General features: G+C 36.2%; 1 protein-coding gene across 1 annotated transcript in view; it reads right to left on the minus strand.

The window, feature by feature from the left end:
* The window catches only part of LOC145684736 (venom allergen 3-like), a 354,554-nt gene extending 341,674 nt beyond the window's left edge, over positions 1-12,880 (minus strand). Inside the window, exon 1 of the mRNA XM_081757113.1 lies at positions 12,785-12,880. The gene's annotated coding sequence lies outside the window, so the exon portion shown is untranslated. The remainder of the gene's footprint in view (positions 1-12,784) is intronic.
* Between the last annotated feature and the right edge of the window lie 5,406 nt (positions 12,881-18,286).

Raw genomic sequence — 18,286 nt, forward strand, 5'->3', positions numbered from 1 at the left:
AGTAGCCAATCAGACGATGGCGGAAACGAGAGTAGCCAATCAGACGTGTCTATGCTCGGTTGTTTTTTGGCTTCATCGATTTAATAGGATGAAGATACATATGGGCAGATCCTCTATTTATAACATCCTTGAATTGGAAGTGGGACGGTTTTGTTTTCATGGAACTTGTGTTTTATAGGAAAATAATTTTTTTTGTCTTGCCTAGAGATTACTGGAATGAGTTTTGGCTATATTAAGAAGATGTATAACAGATATTGTACAAAATAGTTGAATGTTGAGAATAAATGCATGATCTATACAACGTGGGAACTATGTTTTTTTGTTATGAATGTTCGAGATCCGATGCAATTATTGTCTGCACATGGATTGGAGACTGGTGGAAAATATAGCTAGGTTATTGGCAGCAACTATTAGAGTGTAATTAGTGAAATTGCAGTAAAGTAGTTAAGCTTCGCAATAATAGATTTAACAGTTGAATTTGTGGAAGTATGTACGCAACCAAAATGTTATAAATTTATATGAATCTTTAATTATAACTTTAAATTTGTTATTCTATTTTTGATTGTAGTTTAGGACAGAATAGAACCGAGATATCTTAGTCGTTAAAATGTCTGCTTGTAAACAAGACAACTGGGTTGAATTCTGTGCGGATGCGAAATTTATTTTCCGTTTTACTCTTGTTCCAAAGGGGTCCATCTAATCTCTGTAAAACATGTATCTCGGAACACCTGGGGGAGGGAGTAAAAGCAATCGAAGTAGGGTGCTGATTACACTATCTCTCGTACATTCCGATTTTTTTTAATTGAAGTCTCACATCCACATTATCCATGTTTTACCTAGGTCTGTTAGTAACGGAAAGGTGCTTTTACCTCTACCTTTATAGTGTAAAGTATTTCTGTCCATATGAACGTTTTTCGTATGATTTTTTCTTCTGAGTGGTACCTGATTCGATTGCCTTTCGGAACACATTGGTTTCTATGTTGAGTAGCATTGTGAATCCATGGAGAACTCTTCAAATTGATACATAGTTAAATCCAGTAGCGTAACTAGATTTTTTCAGAGGGGCCAATGAAGGGCCTAAGAAAATTTTGAGGGGACCATCTCCAATGAATGAAAAATTGTGTGTGTGTGTTTTCAAGGTGAATTTTTTCAAGTAAGTAGTAATTTAATCGCTGCATTTAAAATATGTGTGGCTGGTTGATTTAAGTGGAAGCAGAGAAATACACTTTTACAGGTCAAGAAAAAACTTAGAGGTTCATGCCTCCACTTAAAAGAGGATCTTTCTATTCTTGTGAGCAGCAGCAAACTTATCAACAACTTCTTCAAGATCTAACGATTTAGCAATTTTCTTCAATATAAAGTAATCTTAATTAAGTTTTTCAACCTATCATCAGTCATTGAATTGCCTGTATGTCTTTAATCTTTTCAAACATGAGAATGACCTTTCACATGTAGCACTAGAAACTGATATAATCACAGAGATTATATCTAGCTTGTTGGTTACTAGGAATGCGTTTTTGTAGACGCAAAGATCAACGGAATTCACCAAGGAATCAACTTTGGTTTTGTCTCGTCTTTATACAACTTAATTGTGTTTGTGAGGATTTTGAGTTTACATTTGAATATTTTCAGATCACTTTCATAATACTGGGCCATATGCTCCACAATGTAATTTAGAAAGTTTTCACCTTTTGGATGTAGAGTGGTGATTGATCTAATGATTTTGTTACATGGTCCAAAGCGTTTTACCGTTTTAGTGATTGCTTTATCAATAGTAGGAAGAAAAATGTCTCTTAGTATATTATCTTTGGAAAATTCGTTTTCTGCCTCCGATGAAGGAAGAGATTCATCCAAAATGAATTTGTGATATTTCCATGGCAAATGTCTAGTTCATTTCAACGAGAAATCCCTATATTTTATCTGTTTCCGGCTCTGGAATTTCAGGACCATTTTCTTTCCATATCCACAAATATTCTTGATAAATTTGTTTGAATGTTGTTCGTTGAGAGTCATATTCTCCAGACCACATTTTCGACAGCGTTTGAACTAGTGAATCTACAAGAATCGAACCTTTCGACATGTCTGCATCTACTTAAAATAAGGCGAAGCTCAAAGTTACAGCATATCAGCAGTCATGTTAAATTTTACCCGAAAACATTCCCTCTCGTATAGATCACATTTATTTCCCGGATAGAATGATGGAAGTAAATAAATATCACAAGTTCCAGATTTGGTTTAATACCGCATAATAATATAAATAGTTGTTTGGTAGATAAACTGTATTATTATTATTATTATTATTATTATTATTATTATTATTATTAATAATAATAATAATAATAATAATAATAATAATAATAATAAAGTAAATGTGATGTACGAGAACAAAAGTGCTTACGAGACAAATGTCGCACAGAAACAGGAGCTGAATTCTAACAGGACAGTGATTTGCCGTTCCAGCCCACTTTAATTTATAAGCCTTGTTCTTGAAGCTTAAGTTTCACTTTAAAGTAAACTGCCAATAATTATCATGTATTCTTAATATTTCAAAAAAGATGTCAGTGAATCTACAAGAATCGAACCTTTCGACATGTCTGCATCTACTTAAAATAAGGCGAAGCTCAAAGTTACAGCATATCAGCAGTCATGTTAAATTTTACCCGAAAACATTCCCTCTCGTATAGATCACATTTATTTCCCGGATAGAATGATGGAAGTAAATAAATATCACAAGTTCCAGATTTGGTTTAATACCGCATAATAATATAAATAGTTGTTTGGTAGATAAACTGTATTATTATTATTATTATTATTATTATTATTATTATTATTATTATTATTATTATTATTATTATTATTATTAATAATAATAATAATAATAATAATAATAATAATAATAATAATAATAATAATAATAATAAAGTAAATGTGATGTACGAGAACAAAAGTGCTTACGAGACAAATGTCGCACAGAAACAGGAGCTGAATTCTAACAGGACAGTGATTTGCCGTTCCAGCCCACTTTAATTTATAAGCCTTGTTCTTGAAGCTTAAGTTTCACTTTAAAGTAAACTGCCAATAATTATCATGTATTCTTAATATTTCAAAAAAGATGTCCCGATTTCACGCTCTAAAAAATGGTAGCCTAATCTGCGACGAAACTAGACATTTGGTGCCCAGAGCAAATTTTGCGATTAGTACCCTTTTCATCGACATCTACACCAATAAACACACATATTAGTTTGCTGGCGCCCGAGCAACTGCCCCGGTTCCAGGATCTTGTTTTGATCTGGCCGTAGTTCAGTTACTTTTGGTTACTTTTACCCTTGAGCTCTAAAACTGAGTAATGAATGTGCCTTTACGTTATTAAAATGATGAAGTGAGCATTCTTTGAAGCAAAAAGAGGAAATATGTTTTTCTTTCCCTAATATCAAACAGTGTTAGAACAGACATTTCAATCGGGACTCCTTACAGCAAAAGACGTATACGTAGCCCTTTTCTTTCTTTCGTTTGTTTACCTTCACTACTTTTTAGAATTTGTCGTGAATTCAAATACACAAACACTTCACACCCACACCGAATGGCCAAAGCTCAGCGGTAGAACATCAGCTTAAGATTCAGAAGATGGTGTGATTGATCCCTTGTGGATCAATATTTCAACTGAGGTGATTACCAAGATTCTTCCTCGGTTGCTCTATTGGCTAATTTCCCTTACTTCTATCCTCTGAGTCTCTGATGTTTCAAAGCCTTAGAATAAAATAAAATGTAGTTGAAATAACGCTACTATCCTGTAGTCGATGCTAAATTAATATTGTAAGTTTTGAGATTAGATCTGAAGGAGGGACATTAATTAGTATATCCTGTCGAAAATCCATGTCACCACTGATTTACTGTTCTGAATAATTCCTACAATGTAATTATCTCAGAAATGCTTAATGCTTAATTTTCTCAGAAATGCATATTTTGACGCAGAGTTAATATAAATCCACTGCCTGAACTTACAGAATGGAATATCTGTAGACCAGTCCCACAAACATCAGATAACAGGATGATACAACCTGGTCATGGGAGTAACTACACTTTTGCACAAAACAGCATTACTGCAGCGACCAAGTTGTATCATCTCGGTATCTTACCTGATAGTTAGTAATCAGGAGATTGTAGCACTTGCTCTGTGATAAATTTCGGAATTTCTCTAGTAGTAGCAGATTTGGGATTAAGCTACAGTTAAAATAGTTTAAAAGAAAATACTTCTGAAAGATTTATTTATAAAAAAAGCACTGATTTTTGTTAGCCTCATTTCCTCAGGCTTTAGTTAGTAGAATAGGTCCACCAAGCGCTGACTCTGTTTTCCTTGGAGATCGCTAGTATCGCTTATTAACATCGCAGTAGAAGGTTTCTACTTAGTTGCCACGGCCAAGAGCGTTAGGAAATTTGACGTACTAGAGACAAGAACAGAAGTAGTCGAGAAAGAGGACCAGTATCAGTAGCAAATAGTATTTGTTTGTAGTATTCAGTATCTTAATTTTCTCGAACTATTGGGATACGAACAGCAGAGAGAACGACAGAAATAATAAAAATTTCTGCTCTCTTCTTTTACTGTATATTAAACAAGACCTCTCGATATTACTTGATATCAATAATAATAATATCAAATAGTGTTGCCACGAGACGGGACAAAACCCTTTTAGACGAGACACGAGACGAGACAAACTACTTGTCCCGTCTCGAAAACGAGACGAGACGGGACGTCTCGTGAAATGTCGCGTCTCGTCTCGTGTCTCGAAAATGAAAACGCTGGCGGGAATGGCCAGGATTGAAATTGCCAGTGGTCATATAGATTACAAAAGGAAAATCCCCTTTGTGAGAAAACATGTTGAAAAATCTTCATAGAAAAGTATCCTCTGTCTATTGAATGAAACAATTGTGATACATGAGCTTCCAGGAATATCATCCTTAATGTCTTGTCCCCAATTTCCCTTGCTGTAAACTGAGGAATTCTCATTTTTTTATTTCTGGCTGAAATGACAAACAAAATCAAAGACAGGGAAGATTTTTACAAGGTCAAGAAACCGAACTACCACCACCATCTATTCAATTTGAAAACTGGGTAAGATCTACACTCATTACAGGCTGTAGTTGAAAGTTCTGGCTGAGATGGCGGAAGAGAACAGAACAGACTACTCTTGTCTTTATTATCTGGTGGCGGTATTCTTTTTGCTATATGAACCGAAAACGGCAATTGAAGTATGTCATCTTGCAACTAACATTTTGTCTTCTCTCTCTCTCTCTCTCTCACACACACACACATACACATAAAAACCTACTTTTACCATTTTACCAATCGCTCGCTTATTATACAGCAGTCATGTTGTAAAATTCACCTCTTCGTTTGGAAGGCGGGCGAAGGACAAAGAAAGCAAAGATATTATCGAAAGCCTTCAAATTGTTTGCTTTCAGCAAATTTATGATACTAACAATAACACTTTGGGTGAAGATGTTTTACAGGGGGGCCTTCGTTTTGTTACGCGGAAATGTTTGATCTGACCAGAGTGCGAAATTGCCCTCTTCTTCCATGTTGAGAGTAGGGGAATGCTTCCCTTTCCTAGTGAATAATATTCATTAGGATCTGCATTATCTTCAGAAATTGTTTCTTACAGGCATATAAAACCTCTCGAACTTGATAAGTTTAAAGAACATTTGGTATAATATTCATGGAACTCCGTTGAAAGCAGAAAATATCATGAGAATGATCAAAATTCGAACATTGGAGAACATAATTAACAGAAAAGAAATAGGATACCCAAACCATATTTTTAAATCTGCTATAAAATGTATATCCTATATTTTACTAATTCCTTACTCCCATGAAAGTATCTTGGGGAGGATATTCTCTCCAATTTTTTCAGACTGAAATCCTTTTATCCCGTACGATTTCCCCCCATGACACAATACGAAAAAACAAATGTTGTTAAAATCCATACACATGACCCTTCCAGGACTCAACCCGGGGCCTTGAAGCCATGGTCTATCGCCGCAGACCGCTCGGCTTGGTATGAAGATGTACGTTGTATGATTGCGAATAGATCACGACAATATAAGAAACTTTAATCCAAAATGACCAACCAAAAATCAACTTTTTTTAAGTCACTAGCTAATCTGGGTGTACTGTCATGAGTTTGTTACACAAACGGGGCAACCACCATATAGTAGCACGCACCCCGCGGTTATGGGAACAGATTTGAACCATGGAGGTGAAGACTGGCCCCAAGCATTCTTTTGTCCGATGTGTCGTTCAGCTCCCATTACTATGGCACTTTAAGTAGAGCTTACTGTGCAGTAACATATAAAATTTCAATCCAATACTTTCCATTACTCAATAAAATTATTTGGTTCCGAGCTTTTTCTAAAAAAAAAATAATTGCAACAAATCTAAACATGCTAAAATGGGAAGTAGTTTTTGGATTCTTATGGGTTAACACTGTGAAACCTAAAGGCTGGAATATATGAAATCAAAGTATACACACATAACTAACTCTCTATTCATCTATATATCTTTCCATCTCTCTCTCTCTCTCTCTCTCTATATATATATATATATATATATATATATATATATATATACTATAAAGCAAGTGGGCTGATAGTATACGATAGTGTCGGGGATGGTGACACCTTTACATCGAACTTTGCTTGTCGTGTAAACATTATTTGACATTAGTGTCTTCATCTTCGACGTACCTATGAGCAATTTGCTGTATATTCGTGTATTGAAACTGGTGAAACAAATTTCAAAGTTTCAGAATGTTAAAAAAAAGCCAGGGTCGAGAAGCCTCAGACAACTAACAGCAGAGATATATTATATTGTAAACTATTTGTCCTTGCCTTGTGAGCTTATTTGAATTTATTTTTAAGATCTTTAGGCAACTTTGGCCGAATGGATGATGATGGGAAAATTAGTGGAATGAAGAAAGTGGTAGGATACTAGACAACTTCGAGAAAACACACACATTCGAAAAATGAAATGAAATGAAATGAAATCTTTGAGTTTTACATCCCACGGTTATGCTGGTTAGGCTAAAGGAGACAGTGATGATGAGTAATGAATGAAATGGTGGAATGAAAACAGTGGGAGGAAACGGGAGAACCCAAAGAAAAATCCACGAACACGGTGTTTGTCCACCACAAAGTTCAATTGTCGGGGCTGGGATCGAACCCGAGACCCCAAGCACCAGAGGTGAACGCTCTACCACTGAGTCACTGCGGTCCCCACACACATTCAATGTTTGTCCATCACAATGCTCACATGTCACTACCCGAGATCGAACCGACTACCACATACACTAGAGGTGAAGGCTTCACGGTGTAGCTACCGTGACATTTCTTGTCTTGTGTGTTCTGGATAATACTTGTAACTTAGTTGTATCTTGATTAGCCTTGTGCAGCCTGCTACATTTTACTTTCGTTCCCATGGTATGCTGCTATATTTTTTTACGAGACAAGACAAACGAGACGAGACGAGACGGGACCACACCTCTAGAGACGAGACACGAGACGGGACGAGCACTTTTTCGAGACGAGACACGAGACGAGACATACTTTGCACGAGACGAGACGAGACAGCCTGAAGTCTCGTCTCGTCTCGTCTCGTGGCAACACTAATATCAAATTATTTAATGGATGGTATGAATTTGTTCTATGTCGCCATAATCGATGGAAATTAATTACTTAGTGTACGAAGACTTCTTTCGTCCAACACGAGTGTAAAGTTTTACTGCAGTGCATGCTATTTGTAAGTAAGCACCTCTTATTTTAGTATGGCTTTCAACATTGAAGCGAATGAGAATGCAGACTGATTTTTTTTGTTCTTTGTCGAAAACAAAGAAGACAACCAGATAAAGAACAGAGGTTAAATGGAACATTCAGATGCTGAGGTCAATGCATGCACCTTACAGATTTCGACAAATTAGATCTTGCTGTACTATAAACAAAAAGGAGCCTGAAGATTTTTGCTCGGAACGCAGACTATTGCAACATACGTTATTCTGTAGTTGTAACTTTGTTGTCGAGATGTGTTTCGGTAGTAGTTTCACTTGCGGTCACTATCAACTCACCGTTTGTCCACCTATAGCAGTATCACTCTGTGTGGGGGGGCCGCTAGGGAAGGCAAGATTTTGAGCAAGGAGGCCTGCCCCCCAGGGCCCCGCTTGGCTTCGCCACTGGTTAAATCTTATTTAGAGAGCCAGAAATAACGATAAGAGGTCGTCGTGTAAGCACATATCATCCTACTATAATCTTTCAGTCGGGCCATAGTGCAAGTCAATACGTTTTCAATAATAATAGTCAACATGAAAAATCGTGCAAATATCCCATATGAATAAGGAATAAATCGTAACGGGGACAGATAGGCTAGTTGTTGACGTGGTCATTAATGATGAGAATTGCAAGACTCTTGCATGCAAGACCAAGACCAAGACCGGGGTGGTCTTGGTCTTGGTCTTGGTCTTGGTCTTGCACTGGAACCCTTGGTCTTGGTCTTGCACACCCAGTCTTGGTCTTGGTCTTAGTCTTGCATGCAAGAGTCTTGCAAGTCTTGCATTTAAGAAATCTCAAGATTTTTATAGGTAAATTTTACTATAGATATAAGGGATAATAAACTCTACAATGCGCCAGTAGTAATGGAAATACAATGTATGTTTCTAAATGTAATATAGTTTAACTTCGTGTAAGTATGATGATAGTGTACAACATAGGTAATGACCTTTATTTTTTTAATTGGTGCTCACGCTTCACTACTTATAAGATATGCATAAATCACAACGTTTCGTAATCTTTCCATATATTTTTAACAGATCCAACACTCCACTAGTTCACAAACTGGAGAGGCTATCCCTGAGACGCATGAAAGAAAATCAAGACGGCACAGATTATTGAAATACCATAAATTGCAAAGTCATTTTTACACTCTGAAGGCATTAGATCTTTCTTTTCAACCACGATTAGCTAATCGTTGTATTAAACAAACTTCCAATTAAATATTGAGATTTCGTTTTACTGATTCTAATATGTACTCTATGAAGCAGAAACATTGACATTACGCAAAAGCGATGAAAAAATTGTAGGCTTTCGAAACATGGGCATGGAGAAAAAAGGAGAGAATTAGCTGTGTTGAACGGAAAACGAATGAGGTGTTAGAAATTTTGGCAGTAGGGAAAAAGAAGAAGAATTTTAGATATTGTTAAAAGGAGGTAGAGGAACTGGTTAGGATATTAGCTGAGGAGGAAACGGAACTTATTAGAATATTGGCTGAGGAGGAACTGTATTATGAGGGACGTGCTAGAGGATATTGTGGGAGGAAAGGGGGGGAGAGAGCGAAGGAGATTAGTTAAAGGAAGTTATTAACACAGAAAATTGCTACGTCAAGACGAGGAGACTAGCTGAGGACCGTCGAACCTTCTCAGTTGCAGCAAGTAACCTGTCAATAATGGCAGAAAAAATGAAATGAAATCTTTAAGTTTTACGTCCCATGCTTATGCCGGTTAGGCTAAAGGAGACGGTGATGATGAGAGATGAGTGAAACGGTGGAATGAAGAAAGTGGAAGGAAACGGGAGAACCCCGAGAAAAACCACGAGCACGGTGATTGTCCAACATTCAATAATGGCAGAATAGCTATTATGATGATCATCATATGTTTAGCAATATTGACCAAAAAAGAGAGAGAAAATTAAAATAATAATAATTATTATCAAACCACTCAATATTTTAGAATAATTTGAGTGAAAACTGAAAACGACTCAAATGTCTATGTCCTTTGTGTAAACTCAATTTATATCAATACTTTTGACCTGTATTAGAAATACAAAATAACGCCAGCAAACTCCAAGTTATTTGAAGTCTTACTTGTGATGGATTACTAGCATCAATTACCCATTTCGTTGGGTTAAACTAATAATAATAATAATAATAATAATAATAATAATAATAATAATAATAATAATAATAATAATAATAATAATAATAATAATAATAATAATAATAAATATATTTCGTTAGTCAGTCACTTTTTACTATTAGTAAAGCGCTCTTTGATATCGGTCATTTTCAATAAACTCATTTTCAATCTCCTCCACCCCTATGTTGCAAGACGCGGCATTGGAAGTGTCATTGTTCATCTCAATGATTTTGAAAATCATGAATTCGACATTGATAATGGTCATTTTCGATAATTTTTATATATCTCGTTCTTCTTTCAAGTTGAGGTGCTGAATTTGCATTTAAACGGGATCGGAAGTATCACTCTTCACCTTAGCGACGCCGAAAACTGTGGATTTGACACTAATAGATCATTATTATGTGTCATTTTCGATCATTTTTATATCTCTTCCCTTCCCTCCGCCAAGCTTCGGGGCTGAATTTATATTTAAACATCATCAGAAATGTCACTGTTTATCTCAGGGACCCACAAAACTGTAGATTCCATTTTAATATCGGTCATTTTCGATCATTTTAAAATATATTTCCCCTTCTCTTCTCCTAAACTGCACCGTCAAAGTGATATGACAGAAACCATCTCAGGTCCGATTCTCATCTGTGTTGAAAATGAGATCGAGTTCGGTCGGATGGTTCAAGAGCTATTAAATTTTATTTATTTTTGTACACTTTCCATCCCCTCCCCCTCCCTAAGTTCTACCGTCAAAGTGATTTGATAAAAACCACACCAAGTCCGAACCTCATCTATGTTGAAAATTTGATTGAGATCGATCAGCTGGTTCAAGAGTGATGAAGTCACAAAGACAGTCACTTATATATATATATATATATATATATATATATATATATATATATATTTACGTATATCTCCCTCCTTTCCCTCCCCTACGTTGCACCGTCAAAGTAAAATGATAAAAATCGCTCCAGGAATTTGATCAAGATCGATCTGGTGTTTCAAAAGCTATTAAGTTTTATTTATTTTATATATACCTCCTCTTCCCCTCCTCCAACCCTAGGTTCTACCATCAAACTGAAACAAACTCAAAAAAAAAAAAAAAAAAAAAACTTTCCGGACCGAACCTCATACATGTCAAAAATTTGATTGAGATCGGTTCAAGATTTATTAATTTACAAATTTAGTCACTTTTATTTTTATTTATATTGATTTTTGTACATCTACCCCTCCTCCTTCTCCCCTACGTTATTCCGTCAAAGTGAACTGGCAGATAACATTCCAGGCTTGAACCTTATCTATGTTAAAATTTGATCGAGATTGGTCGTTTGGTTCAAGAGTTATTAGGTTTTATTTATTATTTTATAACTCCCAGTTATCCCCTCCCCTAAGTTTTACCGTCAAAGTGAAATGATGAAAACAGTGCCAGGCCCAAACCTCATCTATGTTGAAAATTTGATCGAGATCCGTGGTTCAAGAGATAAGGAGTCACAAAAATAATCACTTTCAATTTTATAATATAGATAGTATAATGTTATATCAAGGCCCGAAACCAGCCACAGAGATTTGAGGGGATCATGAATATGTTAAGGGGTGGGGGGCAAGTCATTAAAAATTTCCTTAAAAATATCTTAATTGTGATTTTTGTACTGATGTCTGGAGGGGTGACGAAAAGTTTAGGGGGCCAGGTCTCCCCTAGCCCCCTCTGGTTGCAAGTCTGGTTATATCGTTCAATCCTCGATGTGCCGTATACCTAAGGGGGCTAAACGTTATATTAATAAACAATTATTCAATGTATAAGCGTCGTCCCATGTAAACAAACTTGCGATCACATGCACTAAGTTTTTGTCAATGTCATGAAAATGTTATTTTGATATTAATTTTATGAGCACACATTAAGCATTTCCAACGAATGCTTGAGTCTCGGAGCCAAGGCCATACCCATGTAGTCGACTTCTATGGTGTACGGTATTACCGATGTTCATTACTACATTTCTCTTCAGTTTTGAACACCACTAATATGCTTTGAAATGAAATGAAGTATCTAGTTTAACGTACCACGATTATACACCAACGCTAAGGGAGGCGGATATAATGAGAAATGACTGAAATGGTAGAATGAAGAAAGTAGGAGGATGAAACGGAAAAACGCCGAGAAAATCCACGTACACAGTGTTTGTCCTCCAAAAAAGCTCACATGGCGCAAGTTGACACCTGTATGGCTTGAAAACGAGCAATATCTACTGAAAACGCGAACAACCAATTTAGAAAACGACATAATATAACTATATGCTACAGGGGCAGATCGACTCATACGGATTGCATAAACTACAGGGAACACATCAACTTCAACAGCATTTTTACTGAAGCCAAGAAATTCATCTCCTTTTTTACATTCTATAAAAGAATTCAAGTAGTGCCGGTACTTTTGTAAGACTTTTGCTCAAGAGTCTTGGTCTTGGTCTTGGTCTTGCATCGGGATTCCTGGTGTTGGTGTTGGTGTTGGTCTCGGTCTTGTATGCAAGAGTCTTGCAAAAACTGCAAGACCAAGACTCTTGCGCTCATCACTAGTGGTCATTAAACCGTAATTGATCAGTAAGGAATAAATGCCCTTTTGGAAAGTTTGAATAATTGTATGTAATATAAAGTTCAAGAATATAATTTCAACGCTTACAAACGACACTCTTTCGACTATGCTAAATTATTATTTGTTTCGTTCAAATCGTATTCATTAGGTCAAGAGGTTGTGCAAGTATTGTTTAATCCTAAAATAATGGTTCATATAGTAATAGGAGAACCAAGGTTTAATCTGCACCAGAAGCAAGCCTCAGTTCACTTACCTTCAAAGAATTGTAGTTAGATGTATTGGATCTTAAATGGAATGAGAAACTCTGTTTGAACTCTTATATATCGTTTCGTGTAAAGTTGGTTTTGTCTGTGAGAAGGAAAATAGAGGTCTGGGAAACATTACACACTATTATACTGCTCATAAACATATTAATTGTGCAACAAGAACGATGACTCTTCTAATAACGCATTTGTGTCATCCTCTTGATAACAATTGCAGTAATCAAACAACACATGGCGCGTGCATTAGAGCGGAACACGAAGACTGTGAAATACTTTTTAATAATCTTTTATAACTTCTTTCCGATTGTGTAGACTCGGCATCCTAGGAAGTTCATAAAATTATGCATTGAAGCAAATAGTAATTTCGCTTTTTAGTTTCATTTTATTATATGCTTATATTATCTGTTTCTGAAACTTGAAGAATTTTTACTTTACCCAAGAATATATTAATAGATGAAAGTATAGTATTTAAATGAGACTTTTGTGTATAGCTTAAATTAATTTATTTAGGTATAAATTTTGGATTGCATTATATAAAAGGACTCCAATCGGAAAACGCCCATTAGGAAGACCTATGCGCAGATGGAAGGACAGTATAAAGATCGAGCTCACAGAAATACGAATACAAAGTAGAAACTGGATCCAGCTGACTAAGAACTGAAGTCAATTGAGAACTTTTGTGAACCGGCATTGAATCTCCAGGTTCCATAGGCCTTAGGATTAGTTAGTTATATGAAAGAACAAATTAAGACTAGCTAACTGAGGAAATATGACGACAAATATAAAATATAAAATATTCAAAGAATATGAGAATTCAACTGACTCAAGAAGAACATAGTGTTAGTGCTGTGAAATAATGTTAACATTTAATGTTTTGCAATCGTTTCTCAATTTAAAAAAAAAAAAAAAAAAACTTTATTTTCTTATATAATATTACTATAATTATGTACCGGCTGGACCTGGGCAAAAGATATACCTACAATTTTTGCTGTGTACTTGACCTAGATTGGATATCCTCCTCAACTATTGGCAAGATGGAGCAAACAGAGTCAGTGATTCTTCAACACATACTTCCAGGAAGCAAAGTCCCTGGAGTAAACCAATGCGCTTCTTGGAGCTAAGATAAATTAAACTGTAATTACATATAATGCATGTGAAGACCACTTTCTATAGCAAATACTGTCCCAGTGCATCCCGCTCAGATAGGAGTGTGATAAACCACTTTTCCTAAGTTTTGCCTGAGGTTCTGAAGAACTGGTCTCTTGAGGCCATTTTGCATATGCATAGTCTAATACTACCATGACTAGAAAGTCTAAAAAAAATGTTTGTTATATTGCATCAAAATAAACTAATCTTACTCAAGCTATCGTTTGAACTTATTTCTTACTAGCTGAAGTACTTATTACTCGCATGGAAACGATAAGGTCTATGTAATATACAGGGTGGTCCAATTTCGGTTACTTAAGTTGTGAGTTGGCAACACTGCCGAGAAATGGGAGAGGGGAGAGTGAAGTGCCTGTCAGCCATTAGCAAGTGGTCTTGGATTCAGTTGACAATGGAGTGTTGGCCGGTAAAGCAGCGCGTGTTTTGTGTGGAACAATTTATAAAGCAAGAATCCATTGTTCTCGTACAACGAGCATTCAGATATGAGTTCGGTGACGAGGAAATGTTTCATCAGGGAAAACCATACGCAGGTGGGTGTCACAGTGGCGCACTAGTGGTAATGTGGGTGACAAAATACACACATGTAAGAAAACAGTTCGTACACCTAAAAACATCGCACGTATACAGGAGGCAATTCTTTCCAGTCCAAAATGTTCAGCACGACGACATTCCCTTACATTGGATCTTCCTCGGAGCAGTGTTGATCGAATGTTGCGAAATGATTTGAAGTTTCACCCATACAAAATGAGAGTGGTGCAGGAATTATCAGTCAGATAAAAGAATGCGAGTGCACTGTTGCCAAGCCATATAGGAATTAATTAACCAGAACCATAAAATTCGTGATTCGATTCTCATGACTGATGAAGCGAACTTCTTTCTAAAAGGGTATGTGAACAAGCAAAACTTCAGATATTGGGCACCTGAGAATCCATACGAGTTCCTTGAGAAGCCACTCCACACTGAAAAACTTGTGTGGTGTGGTGTGGGGGCTATGGGTGTTAGTGGGCCGTACTTTTTTGAGGATGAACATGAGCAACCTGTTACAGTGACGGCGAACAGATACATAAACATGTTGCAAAATTTCCTGTTCCTACATGCTACGTCAGAAGAATATAGGGTCTGTGTAGGTCCAATAAGATGGTGCAACAGCCCACACAGCACGGCAATCGATGGCAATTCTCAGGGCCATGTTTCCTGAAAAAGTGATATCCAAATTTGGGGACATTCCATGGCCTCCCAGATCCCCGGATTTGGCTGCCCATGACTTTTTCTTGTGGAGTCATTTAAAGGACAGAGTGTTTAGACATCGGTTGCATACGCTGGAGGAACTGAAACACAGGATTCAGGAGGAAATATCCGTCATCACTCCAGATCTCTTACACAGAGTAGTAGCTAGCTTCTGTAAACGTCTGATTCGCTGCATTCAGAAGGGTGGAGGTCACTTAGATGATGTGATGTTCAAAAAATAACACCTCACCTAAAAATCCAAATAAGTGCTGTAATTATTGATAGGCATTACATTCATGTGTCTATGAAATTCTGTGTTTTATTTCAACATAAAATAGGGAAACGGAAAATGGACCACCCTGTACTTGAAAGTACAAAAATGAGTGAAATAAATAAATAAGAAAAAGCAACATCTTCATCCTTGCATCTGTCATTACGAGTGTAATAAATAACTAAATAACGAAAAGTAACGCCCTCGGCTCTGTTCCTCTCAATATGAATGAAATGTAATATACCGAAGAGCAACATCAGCGTCCGGTCAGTTCCCAGACTAGCTTTCATGTCCCTTTTGCCTAAACTTGGGCTGGTATATTATCGGGAACTCTCACAAATCAATTATCGATCCTGAAAACTACGATCATTTTTCATGCCCCTATTGCTTTTAAAGGTCTCTCCAAAGATAAGTGGAGGGGAGAAAGGAGGATACAATTTAGTAAAAATTACTAATTTTCGAGGAAAATATGTAACAATTTTATTTAAATTCCATTAACATCTGGAATAATTTAATTCCTCCATAAGAATTTAAAAAGAGAAATTTACTGCTTATTAAAAAATGATTATTTTTAAAAAGGGAAATTTACTGCTTTTTTAAAAATCACTATTAATTCTATACAATGGCTCTGTGTTACATTAGCTGTGTTAAATTTTGACATATGCTTGGTGCTTCTTCAACTTCGTCGGAGTTTGGAGTAAATTTTCTAATGATAGTGGCTAATTCATCTACCTGAATGGTCTTTATAGATTGAAATACAAAGAGCACAATTTTAAGAGCACTGGTTATTCATTGCAGCATTTCTGTTTATGTAAATTACACCGTAAAAAATCGTTGTGTTATTTCAACATGCCTATGTGTTGACACGATTGTGTTAAAATATATCACAAACAAGTGGTTATAATAACTCACTATCTATTTGGAGTTGTGTGTCAAATGCCGGTAGTTGAAATGACACACAGCCTGTGTGTTAAATTAACACAAGTGTAGAATCTTCGGTGTTGTTTTCTGCGCGATTGCCAAATATGTTGGGTATCTAATTATAAAGGCTTATGAATTGAAGCTACAGGCAAACACAGTAGAAAGAAATACTTAAATAAATCCAGGTATACGCAAAATTTCAAAATGCAAACCGCGCGATGCGTTTTCAATTGTTGTATATAATGTTTCTGAAGAAACAATAACAGCACAAGATGTGCTAGGCATGTGCCATTTAGGTGTTCTAAATTCATCTCCCACATTTGATGCATTCATTGCTTCTTTTTCTAAGCGATTGTGTACTAGAAGCAACAAACGTATCAACTTTATTAGATTGCAACTGTCGCCGAAAGTGAATATGAAAGAACTATAAAATAAAGTAAATATACAGTCGTCATTTTGTTATAAAATTAGTTCTACATGGTGAGCAGATTCTATCTTATCCCGAACGGTTATCGTCGAATATACGCGGGTTAAAGGAGCACTCTGATTAGCCAAATTCAAAAGACCTCAATAATTTATCCCTCTACAAGCGACGTTTTCTTCATCGCCTCCGTGGCCAAGTCGGAAGGGCACGCGGCTAGTAATTGAGAAGTTGGTGATTCGTGCCCCCGCAACTGGAGTACATTCTTTTACTTGTTTAGTGTTTTTTTAGACTCAGCATAATGTAAACACATTACGCATATAGGCGATTTAACATATTTTGGGGGAGTAATTTTGTGGTTCATTAACGCTTACGGCAAGGCTCAACACCGGTTGTGTGTTAAAGACTTAACACACCCCCTGTGTTAAGCGCCAACAGCGCGGGGTATGTGTTGAACTAACACCGCATAGTGGTAGTCACGCTGGAACCACTGCCCTGTGTTAAAATTGAATTGAATTAACATAACTATTTTTTACTGTGTATGTCACAAAGTCCATGCACTCATAAAATTATTATTGTGAAAAGGATTATAGAAGATATGACATGTTGTTCGTTACCTAGTAAAAATGTAAAAAATACTCCGTTCACGTTTGAGCACAGCTAAAAATAAAAAGTAATACAACTTTCAATATCAGTTACTCAGATGATACGCACTGAACATCATAACTAGAGATGGGAGAGGGGAAAAAACCCAATAGGGAGGTAAAATATATTTTGGATTTAAACACTTATTTTTTCAAATCGTATTTTCCACCCAAAAAATGGGTTTTTATTAACCTTTTAAAATTATATCGTATACGATAGTGTAGTAACTTCATTATTTGATAAAAAGTTACCAATAAAGCTTTTTACTTCGGTTTTTTTCGAGCCTGGAGGCATTGTAGAACACGTTACGTATGCTTTCACACATTCCTGCGGCGAGACATAGTGTGATGACGTCATAACTTGAAACAAAGGAATTTTTGTTAGGCCTACTTATTTTTAGCTGTTATTTTTGGCTTACTTTTACACCTAGAAGATTGAAATTTTGCACACGCATTCAGTGCAACCCGTAGTATTCTTCAGATTTGTTTCAGATCTCTTCGTTAACATAAGGGGTCCAGAGTAACAAGGTAAAAAAGAAAAATTCTAACAAGAAAACACTTTTTCGCGATTTTCCCGCCTCAGATACATGATGGAGACATGTGAAAGGTACCATTTGAAAGGATGTTTTATCCTGAAGAGAATGAGGTACGAACCATGATCCTAGGATAAATAGGAATGTCTCAGGAGAGTTTTACCTCAGATTCTGTTTTATACGGGAATCTTGGGTATTGTGGGGATATTTTCAGCACATTGGTAAATATTTTTCACCTTACTTTTCAAGGTAGAAGCCTGTAGTTTTATACACACATTCAATATACCCCTTACTTAGTATTTTTCAGTTGA

This window comes from Thermobia domestica, chromosome 5 (assembly GCF_964235325.1).
Source record: "Thermobia domestica chromosome 5, izTheDome1.hap1.1, whole genome shotgun sequence".
Taxonomy (NCBI): domain Eukaryota; kingdom Metazoa; phylum Arthropoda; class Insecta; order Zygentoma; family Lepismatidae; genus Thermobia; species Thermobia domestica.